The sequence below is a fragment of the Mytilus galloprovincialis genome, chromosome 10 (assembly GCF_965363235.1).
Source record: "Mytilus galloprovincialis chromosome 10, xbMytGall1.hap1.1, whole genome shotgun sequence".
NCBI lineage: Eukaryota > Metazoa > Mollusca > Bivalvia > Mytilida > Mytilidae > Mytilus > Mytilus galloprovincialis.
In genome coordinates this window covers 24229377-24251227 of record NC_134847.1, presented here as the reverse complement: position 1 = coordinate 24251227, position 21851 = coordinate 24229377, and the positions used below count along the sequence as shown (strand labels likewise).

The 21851-nt window shown below is 32.3% G+C and overlaps 2 long non-coding RNA genes across 10 annotated transcripts in view; both read left to right on the top strand.

The window, feature by feature from the left end:
• Nucleotides 1–3182, top strand: part of LOC143047225 (uncharacterized) — a 37072-nt gene extending 33890 nt beyond the window's left edge. For all 9 annotated transcript variants that reach the window (XR_012969449.1, XR_012969451.1, XR_012969452.1 and 6 more), the window contains one exon: nt 215–3182. This is a non-coding gene — a long non-coding RNA (uncharacterized LOC143047225). The remainder of the gene's footprint in view (nt 1–214) is intronic.
• A 1155-nt stretch (nt 3183–4337) lies between these two features.
• Nucleotides 4338–20220, top strand: LOC143049046 (uncharacterized). Its single transcript, XR_012970023.1, has 4 exons — nt 4338–4471; nt 15058–15229; nt 17496–17587; nt 19384–20220. It is a non-coding gene; the product is annotated as an uncharacterized LOC143049046 (long non-coding RNA).
• The last annotated feature ends 1631 nt before the right edge of the window (nt 20221–21851 follow it).

Sequence of the window (21851 nt, the reverse complement as noted above, 5' to 3'; positions counted from 1 at the left end):
AAACAATAAACTGAGCTTACATGTAGGTATTTGAGGGCACTGAAGTAAGCTTTATAACAGACATTGGTCTTAAATTTTTCTTTCATTCAGATTTATTCATGTGAAGTATATTTTTATCAGAATGTATAGAGATTGTTAAAAATATACCTGTCTCCAATTTAGGATTTAACATAAAACATCCATCACATTAATTTCCAAATTGTTTTTGTTACAGATTCAACTTAAACAGATGATGTTTCAGTCGTAGCAGGTGCAGTTAGGCAGCCAAACATGTTGAACTGATTGTTGTGATGAGACAGTTTATTGCTTTGGGAAATCTAATAATATTGTTTATAGATTTAGATAATAAAATTCTGTAATGTTCATAATATCATATGATAATTTGTTAAGTGCCCTCAATATGTCTTCAACGAAATATTAACATGCACAATTGAGGATGCACTGTAAAAAAATCTTCAATATTCTTATTTTTAAAAGTAGGTTCTGATTGTCAATTTTATAAGATATGTACATATTTACCTGAATTTATTTTTAAGGTAATTGGAACAATATGACTATTAAGATTGTTTGAAATTCATGTTGAGTTTCAATCATTTCTGTTCAAAATATATATATCACATTCTTCTGGTTTGCCAGCAACTTCAATTTTTGAAATTAGAAAATGATGTATAGCCAAAAGATCAGTTGGACAATGGTGTTGGTTGCAGTTAATACCAGCTCTTTATAGGATCTTAAAATGCCTAAAATGGAAACAATGTTTAAATTTAACAAGTTACCATATCTACTGATGAAGAAATTAAAATATTGTGTATGTTCCTTTTTTTGTACAAATGGATATCTTTTGAGTAATCGATTGGAACACCCAAACAATAACTTAATCATTTGGTTTTTTTCTTGTATATCCATCATTGTTTTTGTAAGATAAAAACAAAAAGAAAGTAATTTTGTTAAAATTATTTCTAATTTTTATCAACACAATTAAAATTCTATTAAACTAATAGTTTAGTTCATGCTCCTTTAATGTATATCTTAAAAGTTTTGTGGTGGGCTAAGCAAATATCAAATAATCATTTCAGAAATACACTTGATTGCAGCGCTGCATCTTCACTAACATTTAACATAGTTGGTTCTGAGTTACTGAGGTAGTTCCTATTGGTGTGTTTCTTGTTTTTTCTATGGCGGAATCAGTAGTTTCTATGTCTTCAGGATATGGTTTTGTCATTCAAAGGGAACTCGCAATCTCGCAATGTAATTCTGAAATGATATATATTTGATATTTTATTTTCATTGAAAAAGAAACCATATTAAATTTATTGCATGAACATTTGAACTATTTAAACTTTTTAATTCATAATTTTTGGAAATGGAAAATTCATATTGTAACTGACATATTTTGGAAATAGAATTCAAATTGTAACTGACACATTTTGAAAATTGAATTCAAATTGTAACTGACACATTTTGGAAATCGAATTCAAATTTTAACTGACACATTTTGGAAATAGAATTTAAATTGTAACTGACAGTTTGGAAATAGAATTCAAATTGTAACTGACACATTTTGGAAATATAATTCAAATTGTAACTGACACATTTTGGAAATTGAATTCAAATTGTAACTGACACATTTTGGAAATTGAATTCAAATTGTAACTGACACATTTTGGAAATAGAATTCAAATTGTAACTGACACATTTTGGAAATAGAATTCAAATTGTAACTGACACATTTTGGAAATAAAATTCAAATTGCAACTGACACATTTTGATGGATGGAATTTTAAAAATAAGAAAATTTATGTACTTAATTTAAGCACAAGTGAAAACAATTCCTAAATATAAATTTTTGCTTCATTTGGTAACATGGATGTGCAAAATCACTGATGGCTAACAAGGTTAATTCCCTTATTGGTTAGATAATGAAGTATAGTCTACTGGACCCTGTAGACATCCTACTAAATGTATTGATATATTAAATGTTTTTTTATATCTCAATCAATATTTGTACATGCCTCACACAAAAAGGTGCAAACAGAGTTGCATGTACTGGACAGAGTCAGCTATCAACTTTCTTTTTATAACAGACCCATTTCACAATCAATATTTGTACATGCCTCACACATAAAGGTGCAAGCAGAGTTGCATGTACTGGAATTTGTCAGCTATCAAGTATTTTTATAACAAACCCACAGAACTGGTATCCAGGAAATTGAAATGAATCAACAAAACATTTATATTGTAGAAATGTATAATTTTCCCGCGTTTCGGAGTATAGCGGGAAAATGTTGTCTAAAAGGAATGTTTTATAAGAACAGTATGTTTTTGGCGGGTTTTGTAAAGTGTAGTTCTACACGTGGACCAATCATTTGGATTGTGTCAATAAGTATTATTATGTTAATAAGGTGAAAGCGGGTTTTTAATTTTCTTGTGTTTGAAAATCATTCTAGCCACAGACGTTCATGACACTATAAAACTTATATTGTATATTATTTTGCTGTTTTTTCTTGTGATGGAGTTTGGCATCAATGTCCCGAGGCGTGCCTTGCACTTGCTCCGAACACAGGTTTCCATATCAATTTCTTTAGTAAAGTTTTTGATGGTTTTTCCTGGGCGGTGAGGTTACGTTAAAGACGGATATATACATAAATACATACATAGAGATATGGGCTCTTATTGATTCAGACTAAACTTGTTTCAGATGTTTATTCTTTCTGTGTACTCATTTGGAATGTATTTGTATTTCATATATGTCATGATTTATAATATAAATATACATTAAACGCCGGCTCTGTTAGTCTGCACGGCTAAATGCATTGCTTTGTGTTTGTTATTATTGTAGTGTAGTTAAGACTAATATATTTCTCATTATACCTTACTTATGATGCAGATTCAAAGATGTACTACAGTGACATAACACTACAAGTTACAATATATTTTGTATTTTTTGTCATGATGCAGATTTTTGTCATGTTATTTTAAACATGGTGCATTACTTTTTTAGAGTTTTCTTTATGTGTTATGACGTATGCTATATTTGCTAAACTTGTATGCATGTTTATTATGTTAATGAAAATAAAATATGATGTCTAGGTTATCAGCAATATGAATATATTGTTTATTTTGTTTAAGCCTATAAATTATTTTGAAAGATTCTTAAATAAAATGTATTTGAAAACCGAGAATGTGTATAGTACCAGACTTGTAATACAATTATGTCTGATAGTATTATATGAATCCTTGATAAAATCTATGTAACATCTCATTACCCTCCTTATACGGTGATGCACATATTAAAAAGATGTGGTATTATTGCAGATAGGACAATTCTCCATTAGAGACAAAATGACACAGAAATTAACAACTATAGGTCACCTTATGGCCTTCAACAATGAGCTAAGCCCAAACCGCATAGTCCGCTATAAAAGGCCCCAAATGATAATGTAAATCAATTCAAACGAGAAACCAACCTAATTTATGTGCAAGAAATGGAAGAAAAACAAATATGTAACACATAAACAAACGACAATTCCACTTAGTTACAGGCTCCTGACTTTTGACAGGCACATACATATAGAAGGTGTCCGACCACCAACCAAATTTTGCAATTTTCATAGCTTTCTAAATTTTTTATCTTAAGTTTAACCTCTTACAAACCAGGTATGTCCTGAATCGTACAGGTATCACCTTTCTTTATGCCAATTTTCAACATACCTCTAAAGCCATATAAGAAAGAAGAGACCTTCCGAACTGATGTACCACTAAAAATAACAAATACAAATACAAATATTTTTATTGGCACAAACTCATTAACAATTAAAAACCAATTGTTCAGAGAACCATTGATGGTCTTTCCACCAGTACGGATCTTTTTTATATGAAAATATTAACATTCGGTTTTAAATGTCAATTTTAGCGTCGAATGACAGCTTATTGAACGCTGATTCCAAAAATATATGGTTTCTTTACAAAAAGATATAAATAAAGAAGATCATTTTTTACTTCCGGTTTAAGAGATGTTACTTCCGGTATGTTTTGATAGTTTACTTGACTCTGATTCCAAAAATAGATGGTTCTGTATACTTTTAGGTGTCAGACCACCAATTACTCCCTCCAATTTAGAACGTATGTAAAAGTAGCCCTACTCTGACGCAAAATAGTGCTTTTGATGTCCTTGTTTACTTAAACTAACCAACAAATTTGCAGAAATGAAACTTTTGGTGAATATATCTAGATCATTTTGAGCCAAAATTTACTTGTCTATGAGTTTGCATTAAAAATTGAGGATTTAAATGCGCTCCATAGTATACTAATTTTAGATTTCCGGAAAACCAGGTTTTTGTTTTGGAGTACCTCTGTTTGATGGTCCGTTATTTTGTTAGAAGGCTTTAAAGGTATGGTGAAAATTGGCATGTAGAAAGCTGATACATGTACAATTCAGGATATACCTGGTTTCTATGAAGTTAAACTTAAGGTAAAATATTTAGAAAGCTGTGAAACCCAAAATTCAGAAAACAATTGATTTTTTGGTCTTAACTGGTCATTTGAAATAATAGTAGTCGCATTTTAATCTTTTTTGGAGCAAAAAGTCACATATTGCAAATTTAGAGTCTTAAACCTGAAAGTGTGCTATTTTTAGCTTTTCTCACCCTGACAATATGCTTTCCTATAAAAAATGTTGTAAATTGTTATAAATGCACAGTAAGTTGTTTCTGTGGTGTTAAACATTTAAACATAGGTTGATTGCTACCCAAAAAAAATTGTCGTCATGAAGATTTGATGAAATTATTTGATTTTTACCCCTTATATCATTGCGGCATACCATGTATATGGCAGTTAACATAGCCTGATATAAACACTGCATAAACTCACAAAAATCTCATTTATTATCTCAAATGAAAGTTTTACACTTTAAATTTTATTGATTGATAGTAAATAAAACAGTTAAATGACCATGACTGCACTTTTGATCAGTTAATAGTCCCATTACTGACACCATGTGTAAAAAAGGGGGGTCAATATTCCTTGACTCTTCAATACCTTGGATTTTTTATTAAACTCATTGTAAAAATTGTGGAAAATCTTTAAAGCAGTAGAACAAACAAGGAAAAATCAACAAAAGCTGATCTTGATATTGAAAGTTTATGTTTCTCTAGTCCAAAATGAGATTTTCAAGTATTTTCTATCAAAGGCTTACATTACAGTCAGTTTAAATTGAGCTGTGAAATTTGTAATATGAGTCGCATTATGCTCAGAAAGGATGTTTTTAACTTCAAATTGACTAAGGATTAAGAATAAACAAAACAAAAGATTTCTGATCAACTTTTTTTGCTCTTTAAGAGAAATGCAGTGAAACCCAAAATTGAGAAAACAATTGACTGTTTGGTCTTAACTGGTCATTTGAAATAATAGTAGTCACATTTTAATCTTTTTTGGAGCAAAAAGTCACATATTGCAAATTTAGAGCCTAAACCTGAATGTGTGCTATTTTTAGCTTTTCCCACCCTGACAATATGCTTTCCTATAAAAAATGTTGTAAATTGTTATAAATGCACAGTAAGTTGTTTCTGTGGTGTTAAACATTTAAACATAGGTTGATTGCTACCCAAAAAAAATTGTTGTCATGAAGATTTGATGAAATTATTTGATTTTTACCCCTTATATCATTGCGGCATACCATGTATATGGCAGTTAACATAGACTGATATAAACACTGCATAAACTCACAAAAATCTCATTTATTATCCCAAATGAAAGTTTTATACTTTAAATGTTATTGACTGATAGTAAATAAAACAGTTAAATGACCATGACTGCACTTTTGATCAGTTAATAGTCCCATTACTGACACCAGGGGTAAAAAAGGGGGGTCAATATTCCTTTACTCTTCAATACCTTGGATTTTTTTTATTAAACTCATTGTAAAAATTGTGGAAAATCTTTAAAGCAGTAGAACAAACAAGGAAAAATCAACAAAAGCTGATCTTGATATTGAAAGTTTATTTTTCTCTAGTCCAAAATGAGATTTTCAAGTATTTTCTATCAAAGGCTTACATTACAGTCAGTTTAAATTGAGCTGTGAAATTTGTAATATGAGTCGCATTATGCTCAGAAAGGATGTTTTTAACTTCAAATTGACTAAGGATTAAGAATAAACAAAACAAAAGATTTCTGATCAACTTTTTTTGCTCTTTAGGTGTCGGACCACCAATTACTCCCTCCAATTTAGAACGTATGTAAAAGTAGCCCTACTGTGACACAAAATAGTGCTTTTGATGTCCTTGTTTACTTAAACTAACCAACAAATTTGCAGAAATGAAACTTTTGGTGAAAGAGAAATATATCTAGATCATTTTGAGCCAAAATTTACTTGTCTATGAGTTTGCATTAAAAATTGAGGATTAATGCGCTCCATAGTATACTAATTTTAGATTTCTGGAAAACCAGGTTTTTGTTTTGGAGTACCTCTGTTTGATGGAGTACCTCTGTTTGATGTTTTATTTTATTAGAAGGCTTTAAAGGTATGGTGAAAATTGGCATGTAGAAAGCTGATACATGTACAATTAAGGATATACATGGTTTCTTTGAAGTTAAACTTTAGGTAAAATATTTAGAAAGCTGTGAAAATTGCAAAATTTGGTTGAACAGATAGGGATTTTTAATTGGTGGTCTGACACCTTTACATTAAATTAGTACAAAAAATGGCTACTTCCGGTTTACAAAATGTCACTTCCGGTTTGATTTTACAAGGTCACTTTGCTAGCAACCTTTTGCAAAAAGTCCCATGGCTTTATCATGTATACATAAGAGGAAAGAGCAAAGGTCAAAATCTAGAACGTTGAATTTACCTATGACCTTGAGCTCAATTCCAAGGTCATCAACCAAGGACCTCAAATCAAAAGACTCTAGGCCTCTACTTCATATTGTTAATGAGTTAATTATATTACCATACAACTAATATTAGATATAAAAGGGGAGAAAACTCGCATTAAATGTTACATACCCTTTTAAGTAAAATTTATGTGTTACGACATGTCGCAACTAACAATTGTCTGAAAATATTTTGTCAATATCTTGTATGATTTCTGAAAATAAGAGATAACAAGCCAAAATCAAAAATTTGAACATGACCTTGACCTTTGACCTTGACCTCATTTTCAATTTTTTTTACCAAGGACATCAAATCAAAAGACCCTAGGCCTCTATCACTTATGGTTTTCCAGTTACAAATTTATTTCATTTATTTCAATATAAAAGGGGAAATAACTCTCAAATGGAGTCTTCGCAAAGCTTCGGTCAAAATAAAAGCTAATATCCTGAGGATATAACGAGCAAGTTGGAAAAATAAATTTGTCGCTTTCTTTTACGGTTGCTGAGGAGATCTGATAACAAGAAAAACAGTGTTTTGGGGAGATAACTCTTACAAAGAAAAGTGTTCGGTTAAACAGGGTCAGTTTCAAAAGCGTATAGACTGTATAATATGATATACAAAAAAACTAAGCGACATCTTTTAAAACATTTTTACACCGCAAGAAAACAATTAGGCAGAAGAAAAAAAAAAATAATCAGAACAAAATCAATAGGTCTTTCCACACGGAAAGGTGGAAATACCTAATAAATGGTTAAGACCTATGGCAGTACATACAACTATAATAATTGACATGGTAGAATGAAAGGTTCCATGATAACATATCATGCTAAATTATGAAAAGTTACAAAATGATGTATCATACAAGTTCACTATTTCTTATATTTAGACATTCTGATATGAAAGAGGAAGACAGTCTAAGTAATAATGCTAAGCTATTATTGACCAATAGAGATATTTTTTCATCAACGGTAATATTACGCTGTATTTGAAATATAACATTTATTTTATTTTCTAATATTTCTCGCTTTGAGGTATATCTATTACATTTTAATAAGAAATGTTGTTCATCCTCAATTTCCCCTTTTTACAGACAGGACAGTATCTTTCCTCTCTAGGAATATTAAGATGTCTTCCCCTTTCAATCATTAAAGAAAGTGCACTTATGCGTATTTTGCATATTGCTGCTCTATCATTTAAATTGTTTAGTGAATCAACATATGATGGTATTTGACCCATTTTGTAGACTTGACGAAAGAAACTGAGCTTAGAAGACTCCTGTATGTTTGCATTTTGATTTTGCAAGCACTGATCATAAATTCTCTGTTTTACTTGTCCCAAGTGCTGCTTTGATAGACAACTTTTTTCAACAAGATATGAATATCCTAATTTTTGTAAAATGCACTGAGTTTTTAGGATCCAGGGGTTTGAAAATCTTGTTGCACAGAAAATTTGATTTACAAGTGTATTTTCTGATGAAAGTATATGCTCTAGAAAATTTATGCTTGAAAAAACAATTTTATTTTTGAGTGGAATTCTACCAAGCTCAGCACGACAAGCATCATTTGAAGCCTTGCAATGAACACCAAGTGCTTCTTTAACAATTTTAATGTGTAATTTTTCAAAGGGTTCAGAGTCCCTTAATGATGAGTTAACAACCCAAATTTCAGAACAGTACATCAGTATAGGTGATATTAATGTATCGAACAATTTTTCAAGTAGTCTACATGGATTATTCAGACCAACAGTTTTCTTAATTTTGAAATAGGCCTTTCTTGCCTTTTCCATAAGAGTATTAATGGCTAAATTGAAATTACCATTACATTTTATTACAATACCTAAATAAGAATAATGACTAACAGTTTCAATACAAGAATCATTGTAAGTAAATTCGTCCAAAAATGTTTTACCATTTGAATTAAATACAATAACTTTGGACTTATCTGTGTTAACTTGTAGTTTCCAACAATCACAATAATCATATAAAGCATTAAGACTATTTTGTAGTCCTTTTTTACTTTGAGACAATAAAACAATATCATCTGCATAAAGAAGAATATTTAAAGAAAAGTCCCCAATTACAACTGGATCAGAATTACAATTGACTAAAGCATTAGAGAGGTCATTAATATAATAATTAAAAAGTACAGGGCTCAGTATATCTCCTTGTTTTACTCCTCGCTCAGATAAAAATGCTGAACTGAGTCCATTTGAAAACTTGATTCTGCATACTGAGTCAGTATACATTTGTACATTGAATAAACAATTCTAAAAATTCTATTTGGAATATCATGTATCAAAAGTTTATAAAATAGTCCTATTCGCCAAACTGTATCAAAGGCTTTTTTAAGATCAATGAAAGCTGCAAATACCTTTTTATTTTGTTGTTTATAATGATCAATTACTGATTTTAGTGTAAATATGTGATCAGCAGTACGACTTTTTTCTTTAAAACCAATTTGATTTTTGTTGATTCAGTTGTTTACTATTTATGAAGTTCATAAGTCTGTTATAGATAACTTTATTAAACAGCTTGTCGAGGTTGGAGCTGATGGATATGCCCCTATAATTTCCAGGGTCAAATTTGTTTCCCTTTTTGTGGAGAAAAACTAGAAAACTTTCATTCCAGGTCTTTGGAAATTTTCCACTAGTAAAAATAAAATTAAATAATTTATGAAGTGGTTTAATTATTACTGGTACAACATTTTTCAACATTTCATTTGAGATCATATCAGCCATTACGGAGCAATAACCGCTGGTTTTCTTGAAATCTTAAATTTGTATACTACAGAGCGCATTAATCATCAATTTTTAATGTCAACTCATAGACAAGTAAATTTGGGCTGAAAATGGTCTTAATATATTTCTCTTTCACCAAAAGTTTCATTTCTGCAAATTTGTTGGGTAGATTAAGTAAACAATGACATCAAATTTGGGGGAGTAATTGGTGGTGTGACACCTAGAATGTGGCGGAGTTCAACATGTTAGCGGGATCCCAACCCTCCCTAACCTGGGACAGTTTTCTAACAGTACGACATGTTCGTCCATCCCTTTGTCCTGTCTCGTGTTTTCTTTCCTTTCTGATTACCGATAATTATGATTTTTAGCTCATCTGACCCACTGGCGTCCAGTGTCGTCTTTGCCGGCGTCCATTAACTTTTACAAAAATCTTCTCTGAAACTAGTGGGCCAAATTTGAACAAACTTGTCCACAATCATTATTGAGGTATCTAGTTTAAAAAATGTGTCGGTTGACCAGGCCAACCAATGAAGATGGCCACCATGGCTAAAAATAGAACATAGGGGTAAAATGTAGATTTTGGCTTGTATCTCTGAAACCAAAGTATATATATTAAGGTAAATTATATAAATATTTATAATCTTACAAAAGTCTTCTTTGAAAATAGACAAATTTAAAATTTTAGGGCAGATAGATCTTGACCCAAGTAACAATTGTATCCCCATGTCGGATTTGCTCAAAATCTGCCCTAAAATTTTCAGACAATTGGCCAGGCCGTTGTTTGGGTGCTGCCCCTGAATTGGTAATTTTAGGTAAATTTTGCAGTTTTTGATTATCTTTAGTATTATTAACTGATCCATTCAGCAGTTGTTGTCCCTTATGGTAAATTATATAAATATTTATAATCTTACAAAAGTCTTCTTTGAAAACAGACAAATTTAACCAAACTTGGTCACATCATAGGATATACAGTTTTAAAAATGTGTCCGATAATCCTGCCTGCCAATCAACATGGCAGACATGGCTATAAGTCCTACAAAACTTTTAAAGGGGCCTTCAAATTTAGTTTAATGTTGTTTATTAGCTTCTTTATACCTTTACAATGCTATACCTATGGTAAAATTGATTGTTTTCCTATAAATTATGCACCGTGAAAATTGCTCTTTCAAAATTTCCAATTGGGAGCCTCCATTGGGGAAATCGCCCGCAAATAGTGACAGTTGGCAGGTATGCATAAGGGTATCAAATTTTCAAAATGTGTCCAATGACCCTGCCTGCTAACCAACAATCTGCAAAAATATTTTACCAGTTGATCAGTTAGTTGGAGAAGAAATCTAACTGCAAATTGGTAAACTGTTAGCCATTGCTATTGTGATACCACAAAGGTTACTGTATAAGCACAGTATGGGGTAGGGGTCAATTCGCAACAGCATAGTGTATTGCACAAAAGCAAAGAAATGAATATAAATCATGTTACCAATTTAAAGTTCTTTGGCTACAGCTATTCTGTGTCAGAAACCTATTATGTCGCAACTTTACTACAATCCAAATTCAGACCTGTACCAAGCGTGAACATTGTGTCCATTTTGGCCCCAAATTTCAGGGTTGGACATCTGCGGTCGTGTCCAGCTGCGCCCAGCGAAGCAACTTATATATACACGTGGAAAAAAGTATTGCAACACCTTGAGATTTTTTAGATCTTGGAAAATCGGAATGTTCTTTAGATTGAATATGATAAAATATTTGTATAATAATATGATAACATTTTTAATGGTAACATTGACATTACACATTCTATGGTCTATTTCTTCTGGCCCTCATACTTTTTATGTATTGAATCCATATTCTAATTTTGTTCTAGCCCAACACCTTGAGATTTTTTAAATCTTGGAAAATCAGAATGTTTTTTTAGATTGAATATGATAAAATATTTGTAGAATAATATGAAAACATTGACATTAAAACGAATAGAAAAATATATGAAAAAATGTTCTAATTTACCACAATTTTGATAACAAAATGAATTAATTTTTGAACCAAAAATTGCATTTTACAACTTTTACTGTAATCGAACTTTACAATGTCAGACATTTCAAAATAAATCTTAAGATGATTGTTCACATCATTGTTGATTGGGGTGTTGCTAAACGGCGGAAACGGAAAACGGAACGGAAAACGGAAACAGAAAGAATTAACATCTTTTCTTTTTGGTTATTTCATCTACATAGGCATGTTTTATATAATATTACACATGTTCACAAGACTAAACCAGAGGAATGAATTTAAAATAAAAGATTTTAAAGCATAAGTAGTATTGAAATAATTACCAGGAGATGATGAGACTATGTTTTTCAAATATTTGATAAGGCCATGCATACGTCATTCCTGCGATTTAGGATAGTCTGTTCGACTTTCCTTTAAAAACCAGTTTGACCAATGTCAATAAGATAGCAACCCAACAACACAAAAAAAAACTCTACAGGCCTAAAAAAAAGATTATCATCGGCCTCGATTCTATAAATAGGTTGTGAAGTAATCAATTTTTGGGGAAATCCTTTGCATCATTTTTTTCTTTGTATCTTTCTTAATTGCCTTGAATCAAGATTAGTGATGTGGTGTACCTTGTTGCGTTGTTCTGCATTGGTGATTTTCGTTGTATCTTTTCGTGTATAATGGAGAAAAAAACATAAAAGAAACCTAATAGGACAATGGTGTATGGACAAAATCTGATATGGAAACCAGGGAACTAGAATAGAAACTTGTATGTACTTTATTTTTATGCATTGTTTTTGATAAAATCTCTCACTATAAACAAAGCCTTTCTCACCCTTTTACATTACTCGAGGATTTGTATAGTAAATCCTTGCAATACTGAAGTATGCTGTTTGGTATTTACATATAAAAAAAACATATCACCTAGAATTTAAATCAATAAATACGAATTGGTGTGCAAAAAGGGGAGAACAGTTAGTAGCCTACATGGATATATACGATTTGCACATTGCCTTCACCAAATAAGTCGTAGTCATGTCCTAAGTTTTTTAAATCAAATTGTCCACGCTGCTTTAAATATCATGCCGCTTAATTCTTCTCTTAAAATTCAATTCCTCTCAAGCAGCCGTGAATTTTGTTTCATAATATTACAACTGAAAATAGTGCTACTCATTCAGTATGCTGTTTTACTATAGTAGAAAGCATAGAAAGACAGACGAAAAATACCAAAGGGTTATTCAAACTCAGAAGTCGAAAACAAACCGTCAACGCCATGACTAAAAAAATAACAATAAACATGTATTATTATTCATTCACACAAAAGGAATATTAAAATTTGAAAGTTACTTTTATTTATATTGATAGTCTTTAATGATTTTGGTGCTATGTCAAGACAACTGAAAAGTCATTCTGCTCTGTTCTTTTTTAATGACAGAAATGATGCATTATTTTACAATATGCATCTGATCGTTTGGATGTTTCTACTGGCCAAACACTCGATTTTCCGAGATATCACTGATATCATTTACTAAATAACATCTGACCCAGAACAGTTCCTTGAGATACCCCTGAATCAACGGCCAGATGAACCTGTTTGATGTTTGACATACATACAGAATGTGTCGGGGTTAAACATGTTAGCGGGATCCCAACCCTCCCACTAACCTGGGACAGTGGTATAATTTAACAACATAAGAACGAACAAAAAAAAAAATCAGTTGAAAAAGCTTAACTCATCATATGGACCTAAATACAAGTGGAAGTGGCCGGGTTTTGTTCATGCCACCAACAAAAAGTCACTAGGTACAGATCTGAGATACTCGCAGTTAACTGACAGTTAACAACTAATAAAAAAAATCATTCATCTAAGACGTAAAGCATTGGTGATATTATAATAATCTAGACGGTAGCGCATTATGTTGTAGCATACTATATGTTGCAGCATCTTGCAGAGAATGCATGTCTGAAATACTTAATTAGCAGAAATGCAGAAATGTCTCCTGTTGTCCATTCATCAGGTATCAAGCTAATATTAATGATTTTGAGAAATTTGTGAATAATAATATGCCAGCTGCTAAATCATTTTATATTTTTCAGGTTTATTTTTTTTACACATTGTGTGGTCCATTTCTTCTGGCCCTCATACTTTTTATGTATTGAATCCATATTCTAATTTTGTTCTAGCCCATACTTAAGTTATTTTGTCTTTCAATTTTGGATGTAACTGTTTATTTAGTGGTACGTATTTAGTTGATGTCTTCTTTGTTGATACAATTATAGTGAACTGTTCATTCAATGTTTTTGCTCTGTCATGGTCGTTTTCTGCTGGTAATTAGACCTGCTTTAGTCTTTAGTGGTATACTTTGAGAGAGTTCCTTTTTTTAATATCTAACATGGCCCTGCTAAGTGAGCTTTGCTCGTCACTTGGCGTTCGTCGTGCGATTTCGTCTTTGTTAACTTTTACATAATTTCTCAGTCTGTGAAACTACTGGGCCAAATGTTATTGAACATTTAAGGAATCGCCAGCTAGTTTTGGTTTAACTTTTCAATAATTATCATTGTTATATCTAGTTTAAAAATTGTGTTGTATAACCCTGCCTGTCAGCCAAGTTAGCCGACAAGGTTAAAATTAAAACATAGGGATAAAATGCAAGTGCTGTCTATTAAAAATGTAATGAATAACGATAACCTGATTTATCTATAAATAGTCGAATCTTCTGGAGTTTCGTAAACAACAACGATAAATGATATATACTACTTCATAACGTGTGCCCTCACGTGTGTGGTAAAATTTGTTGATTGATGCACGTGGCTTTTCTAGTAAATGAATTAATCTACAAAGCGAGAGCACTTTCCATTTTCATCAGCTAAGAGTCGACTAGCCCTTTTTGAAAGGCTAATGCTTGTTATACACCAAAGAGTCAGTACTTGGTGCAGCCTCCATTCACACGGATAACTGCCTTTAAACGTCTTCTCATGCCTTCGACAATTTGACGTATTTTTTGCTGAGGTAATCGCAACCATTCCTGAATAAGGGAATTGTTTATTTCATGGAATGTTTGAACTGAGGGTGTCCTTTCGCGCACTTTACGCCCCATAAAGTTCCATATATGCTCGATATGGTTCAAATCCGCGCTATAATCAGGCCAAGAAAGATAAACCGACTTCATTAAACAGATGGATCTTCCTCCAAGATGCTTATTTCAGTTTTGGCGAGCTCTGCACCATTGGAAATGGGTTACTTTATGTCTGTTTGGAAGCAAGGGTCCCAGAAATAGTCTTGTCGCACGATAACCAGTAGCTCATTGCGAACAGTTTTCGTTTAAAGTCTCCTGTATGGTAACCACTCTCTTTTCCGGATTGTAAGTTGTTTGCAAAGGGTTTCCTTCTGACAAAACTGCATAATGCTTGGTTTTCCCTTTCTGATGTTAAAGATTGTCTTTTTTTTTTTATCTCGCTAGGTATTAACATCCTTTGTTGCCTGATTATTTTTTATTAAAACAACGACCTATACTGGAATGGGGATGATCAACAATACGTGCAATTGTCACACCGACATTTAAACATCTGTGTTGCCTGCTGAAGAATGAATGTAGATGATCATTGACTGAAACATATATACTGGTAATGTTAGTAAGTGTAAATGTTAAATACTTTTGACCTTCAGTCCTGTTCATGTCTAAAAGATTATCCGTGTGTAGGAGTTAAGATCATGTGTATTGATATCTGCCATATCTCGTAAACTGTTGTCACTTAAAAACTGATATAGCTTGATAGAAACACTACCGACATTTAAATAAAATATTTTACTAATGATACTGGGAAGATCCTGATTTCTTTTTTACGGGTTTTGTCGAGACTGCGACTTTAGTCGCAAGAAGCTCGACATAGGGATAGCGATCCGGCGGCGGCGGCGGCGTTAGCTAACTTCTAAAAAGCTTTATATTTTAGAAGGTAGAAGACCTGGATGCTTCATACTTTGTATATAGATGCCTCATGCTATAAAGTTTCCGTCAGTCACATGTCCAATGTCCTTGACCTCATTTTCATGGTTCAGTGAGTGACAACTTGAAAAAAAGTTCAGAATTTTTGTAATGTTAAATTCTCTCTTATTATAAGTAATATGATAACTATATTTGGTATTTGCGTACCTTGCAAGGTCATCATGCCCGTCAGACAGTTTTCAATTGACCTCGACCTCATTTCACGGATCAGTGAACAAGATTAAGTTTTGGTGGTCATGTCCATATCTCAGATACTATAAGCAATAGGTCTACTGTATAGGGTGTATGGAAGGACTGTAAGGCGTACATGTCCAACTGGCAGTTGTCATCTGACCTTGACCTCATTTTCATGGTTCAGTGGTTATAGTTAAGTTTTTGTGTTTTGGTCTGTTTTTCTTATAACGTATGCAATAGGTCTCCTATATTTGGTGTATGGAATGATTTGTAATTGTACATGTCTACCTGGTAGGTGTCATCTGACCTTGACCTCAGTTTCATGGTTCAGTTGTCAAAAAGTTAAGTTTGTGAGTTTTGTATTTTTTTCTAATACTATGTGCAATTACTATTTTTGGTGTATGGAAATATTTTATAATCTATATGTCTGTCGCACAGATTTTATTTGACCTTGACCTCATTGTCACGGTTCATAGCTCAGTATTAGGTTTTGTGTTTTGGTCTTTTTCTTAAACCATAAGCAATAGGTCAACTAAAGTTAGCTTTACATGCCTGCCTGACATGGTTCATTTGACCATTACCTCATTTTCATGGTTCATTGGTCAATGTTTTATTTTCTTGGTTAATGGTAAGTTTATGTGACAGTTGTAATAAAGCTTTATATTTAGAACTATCAACATAATTTCAATGACTAGTAAAGAAGGCGAGACAATTCAGCGTGTGCACTTTTTTTTTGTTGGACAAACCCAACTAAGAAATTAACACTTCAAAGAACACAAATAGAACCATACAAGTATAACATGCTTGCAGTTTCTTGGATGCCATGTCGCATATTATAATCACATCATGCAGAAATGCAACGTATGTAATCCTCATCTTATTTTGAGCTTTTCCTGCAATCCGAAATAACATTTTTTATCAGAATCATTTGGCAATGCATGCAATCTTCTTCTTCTTTACGTAAATCTCTGCAGCTAGCTGTGTTGAGTTCTCTTAAATGATCATTGTTAAAAATGTTAATGTATTCAAAAAGAAGTTATTACAAATGTTGAAAGGAAATTCCGGAATGGAAAATTTGAAATGCGCAAAATTTAATTACAGGAACGGACATATTATTTACACGAAGCAGTCATAGTATTTTGGCCAATATGCAGATTTGATATCAATAGCAATCTTTATCTGAATAAAATCTATGAACGGTTGGCACTGATTTAAATTAGTGTCTCCTTCACGACAGTCTTGAACATTAAAATTTAATAACAAATAAAAGAGGCTGCTCTTTTTAGTGTTTAGTACAGGTTGGCTGTCACTGTGCACCACAGTTTAATATAGAAACTAATTGAGGGAAAACCAGAGAACTCTCTATTTTCAGAAAGCACTGTCATACATCCAAATATACTATTCACACTTGTAACTTATTAAAAATACAAAATTAATGTAATTAAGAATATACCTCTTGCTTTTTTATGATATGTATAATCAATAACTATATTTATCAAAGTTGTACATATATCGATGTTAGTTTGTTATGTTTGGTTAGGTACACGTGTCTATGCTATTTATAGAAAGGTCTGTTTGATTGGATATATGAATATGAAGTGTGCGGGTAGAATTTCATGCACGGGTGGTTTAATAGTTGTTAAAGTCATTCTAGTAACTGCAGTCAAGTGCTTTAGAGGCTTTTTTCCAAATAAATAATTATGAAAATTATTTATTTACAGGTTGATAGTCCAAGATGAGTCGCAAATATTGATGTAGCAGTGCTAGTTAGACTAGAGACAGACAATTCTCATCATTCTCATTGATATAAAAGGTATTACGTGTACTTATTACCTGAATAAAAATGCACTTGACTTTTGCAAGTGGCTACTCCCAAGTGAGAGTTTTGTATTATATTGATAAATGTGTTATGTTCGGTTGAGGTTACGAATTAGAACATAATATATCTGAAACTACCATTTATTTTTAAACACATGCAGATTCGTTCTCTGTTGAACAGAAACTTTTTTCCCAGAATATAGATGTATTTATCAAAGTTGTACAAAATCGAACATGTAAAATGTTGTTTGTTTATAATTAACATGTGTTTGGTTAATTATAGTAAGGTCGGTTTGATTGGGATATTGAGTTCATGCACGAGTGAACTCAGGTGATTTGAAGTCATTCGAGCCATTGCAGTCAATAAAATTAACGGTACCAATTTTCTTGCACCAGATGCGCATTTCGACAATACATGTCTCTTCAGTGATGCTCGTATCCAAAATATTTGAAATCCAAAGCTTATATAAAAGATAAGAGCTATAATCCAAAAGGTCCAAAAAGTATAGCCAAATCCGTGAAAGGAAATCAAATCCTTACAAACAAACCAAATCCGTCAAAGTGTACAGTAGCATTTTATTGGTTTCTCTGCAACTTGTACTTTCGTAATATGGCAAGTTCTAAACGTGAAGAAAGTCACCTCTATGACATTATGACACTGACATAACAGATAGAGACATGCTAACCAAAGTTGCAGACATAACCTTTGACCAATTTCTTAAGCGGAACAAGTTTATTACGATTGCTGATAAGTCACCAGCAGGATGGGATACAGTCATAGAATACCTGTCAGACAAACTGGCTTAGGTTTCCGATGATGAGAGGAAGATTAGGTTCGCTGTAACACGGACCTTGACGCACCAAGTAGAACAAGTAACAAGAGCGTTTAAAATATCAAGGTGATAAGTATTGATTACATGATGTATGGTTTTGTCATCATATTGAATAGCAAATTTTATTATATAAAATGAATATTTAGATTCAAATCAGTACATGCCATTTGAATATGAAAAAGAATGCCTCTTCATGATCTGTTTAGGGAAATGAGAAGAACATAATTATTTATCTTACCTCCTATACATTTCCAGGAATATGATTGGTTAAAAGCGTCCGCGTGCAAACCGTGTGTATTTGATATAAGGTTAGTAGGGAGGCGGGGCTTATCTCATACACGGTTAGTAGTGGAGTTACGTCCCTTTATATTCCTTATTAGGTAAGAAGGGGGTGGGGCTTATTTCATACACGGTTAGTAATGGTGTTATGTCCCTTTATTAAAAACAAAACGGTACTGAGAAAAAATCTTAAAAGTTCCAACAGACGAAGAAATTGATGATTAAGATTGAAACAAATTCATAAAACACATTTAAACCTTACAAGTCGTTATTGTTGGCATCTGTTTTGTAGGATCAATGGAAGTATTTGCTTAGTGCTAACAGTATTGAAGACTTGCTTATTTTGAGAATCACTAGTCTTAATTTCACCGTTAAGATAGTCGGTAAGATAAATTCGTTACATTGTGTGCTAGTGACCTAATACGGTATATATGGGGTCAGTAAATTCCATATGGGAATTCAAGCTTCGCTCTCACCCTATATGGAATTTACTGACCCCATATATACCGTATTAAGTCACTAGCACACTATGTAACTAATAATATTTGAAAGATAATAATACAAATTCATTCGTTTTATACATGATTGATAATGGTTATTCTATCCCGTTCATCACGATTTAACCAGTTTTACTGTTATATTTAACAAGAACTATATAAAAATGCTGAATTTGTTTCAGAAGCTAATCCAGAGAAAGGATTTGTAAAGGGGATCATGTTTTACCTACATGTACTGAATAACATTAACGGTACCAATTTTCCTGCACCAGATGCGCATTTCGAAGTTCTGGCTATTGGGCTGGTGATACAGCCCACCAGCATGCATGAATTGTTGGAAATATAGTCACCAAAACATGGTTTTAAAGACAATCAAAAAGCAGAGGCATCGACCCAGTGGTAGTAATAACATTAACGGTACCAATTTTCCTGCACCAGATGCGCATTTCGACAATACATGTCTCTTCAGTGATGCTCATGGCCAAAATATTTGAAATCCAAAGCTTATATAAAAGATGAAGTGCTATAAATAACACGTTTGGGAATAAATAATTCAGTTCTTCTTTTCATGGTATCCAGTTCAGTATACATCAGATTTTTAATGAGTACTAACTATTAAAAAAGTTTAAAAAAGGATGAAAAGATATCTAACATGTGCAGCAGATAATTATATTTCTCTAATTCTTCGTCAATTTATCCTTTTCTGCACCCATTGTATAAACAAATTTAATCAACGTGTGGTTAATTGATCTCAGTTCTTCATTGGTTAAAATCCAATTATGACGTCGAATATTCTTGTTTTCCTCTGAATTCGCTATTGTGACGGCATGAAAAAAGGCGACCATGTCTGCTGACGTCACATAGAAAGAACACATCTTTTTTGCAGATTAGTCGCAAAGCAATAAGTTTGCCTGTGTATTGTTTGAAAATCATTAGAGACACAGATTCCACCGCCAAATCTCGTGTAATACGTTAGTTATCCACTCTCGACAGTTAAATATTAAATATTTAAAACGCTAGGTGAGCCTCGCGTTTTTAAATTTGAAAATTTAACTGTCTCGAGTGGATAAATATCGTATCACACACGATGCAGTGTTAGAATCTATATTTATCAAAGTTGTACATATATCGATGCTAGTTTGTTATGTTTGGTAAGGAACATGTGTTTATGCTATTTATAGAAAGGTCTGTTTGATTGGATATATAAAGTATGCGGGAAGAATTTCATGCACGGGTGGTTTGATAGTAGTTAAAGTCATTCGAGTCATTGCAGTCAAGTGCTCTAGATGATTTTTTCGAATTCTTACAATTTAATACATTCAACTTAGTATGGGAAATTCTGAAAATGAAGAGACTATTCCTAATACATGTAGAGAATATCAATGCACCTGTTACTAGTGTTACTGCTCGTAGTTTTCGTGTCTACTAGAAAAACAACACTGAACCTAAATCCACAGACATCTGCTTTGGTTGCCAGACGATAGGTCACTGGAGACGAAAAGTTCAAAGTTCAAAGTTTAACAACCCAAATAGTTGCGGACGACGATATGAATGATAAGACTTAGTATTATTTTGATTTTGTTGCCAGTGATAAGCGTCATTTAAAAGAGCAGTTAAATACTTTACAACTGGATTCATATGAATATGAGCAATCAATTAGTGTACAATCTGTTAAAGGTAGACGAAAAAATATTTCGATTATTGAAAACTGATAGAAGAAAAATCATATGTGTTAGACATTATTTTAAACGGATATGCTATTCCTTTTTTAATAGTAAAAACAATAATTCTGCTATTGATAATGCAAAAATTGTATCACGAGCTATTGCTGATCTTTTGGTTAATGATTGTATTGAAGAAGTTAAAACCAGACCTCATGTTATAAATCCATTTACAATTTCGATATATGCTTTCCCTTTTATTAGTGCATGCTTTTAGCCGGGGTCACCGGCTGAGTAATTTTTATGTCGCCTGTCATAGGTAATGTAACCAGATTAATAACTAGAAATTTGTATAGATTGATTGAGTCACGTGTTTCATGGGACTATAGTTTTATCTTGACTGAGGGAACAAGAGGTCATATGTGAGTTACAGTTTTGGAAATTTTGATTTAAATTCGAAATGTTTTTCAGAGTATACAATACAATATTTTATTATAAAATTAAAGGGCCCAATAAGAGCATAACATTAATAACGTCATTAGATAAACATTACATAGTGATTAAAGAAACATAAATAATAGTTCAAATGCTTGAGGAAAGGGTTAGTGGTCAAGGGGAGATAATTTTTCTAGTATAAGGTTCCATCTATAATTCATACCTGCCAACTTTTCAAAATTCCCATGGGGGTTTTGCGTGCAAGATGGCTGTCATAGTCATAAAATTTTTTTGAGGGGGCCTTCAAATACATTTTAATGTTGTTTTTTGGGTTCTTCATACTTTTATAAGCTTAAAGTCATTGTAAAACTAATTGTTTTGTTTAAAACTGTGGACAAAATTGATCTTTCAAAATTTCAATTTGGGAGCCTCCATGGGGGAAATCCCCCGCAAATAGTGACAGTTGGCAGGTATGATAATTGTGTATTCTGATGCTAGCAGTTTTGCTTATGGAGCTTATTTATGTCTATAAGGGAATCATATTTTTTTTATAA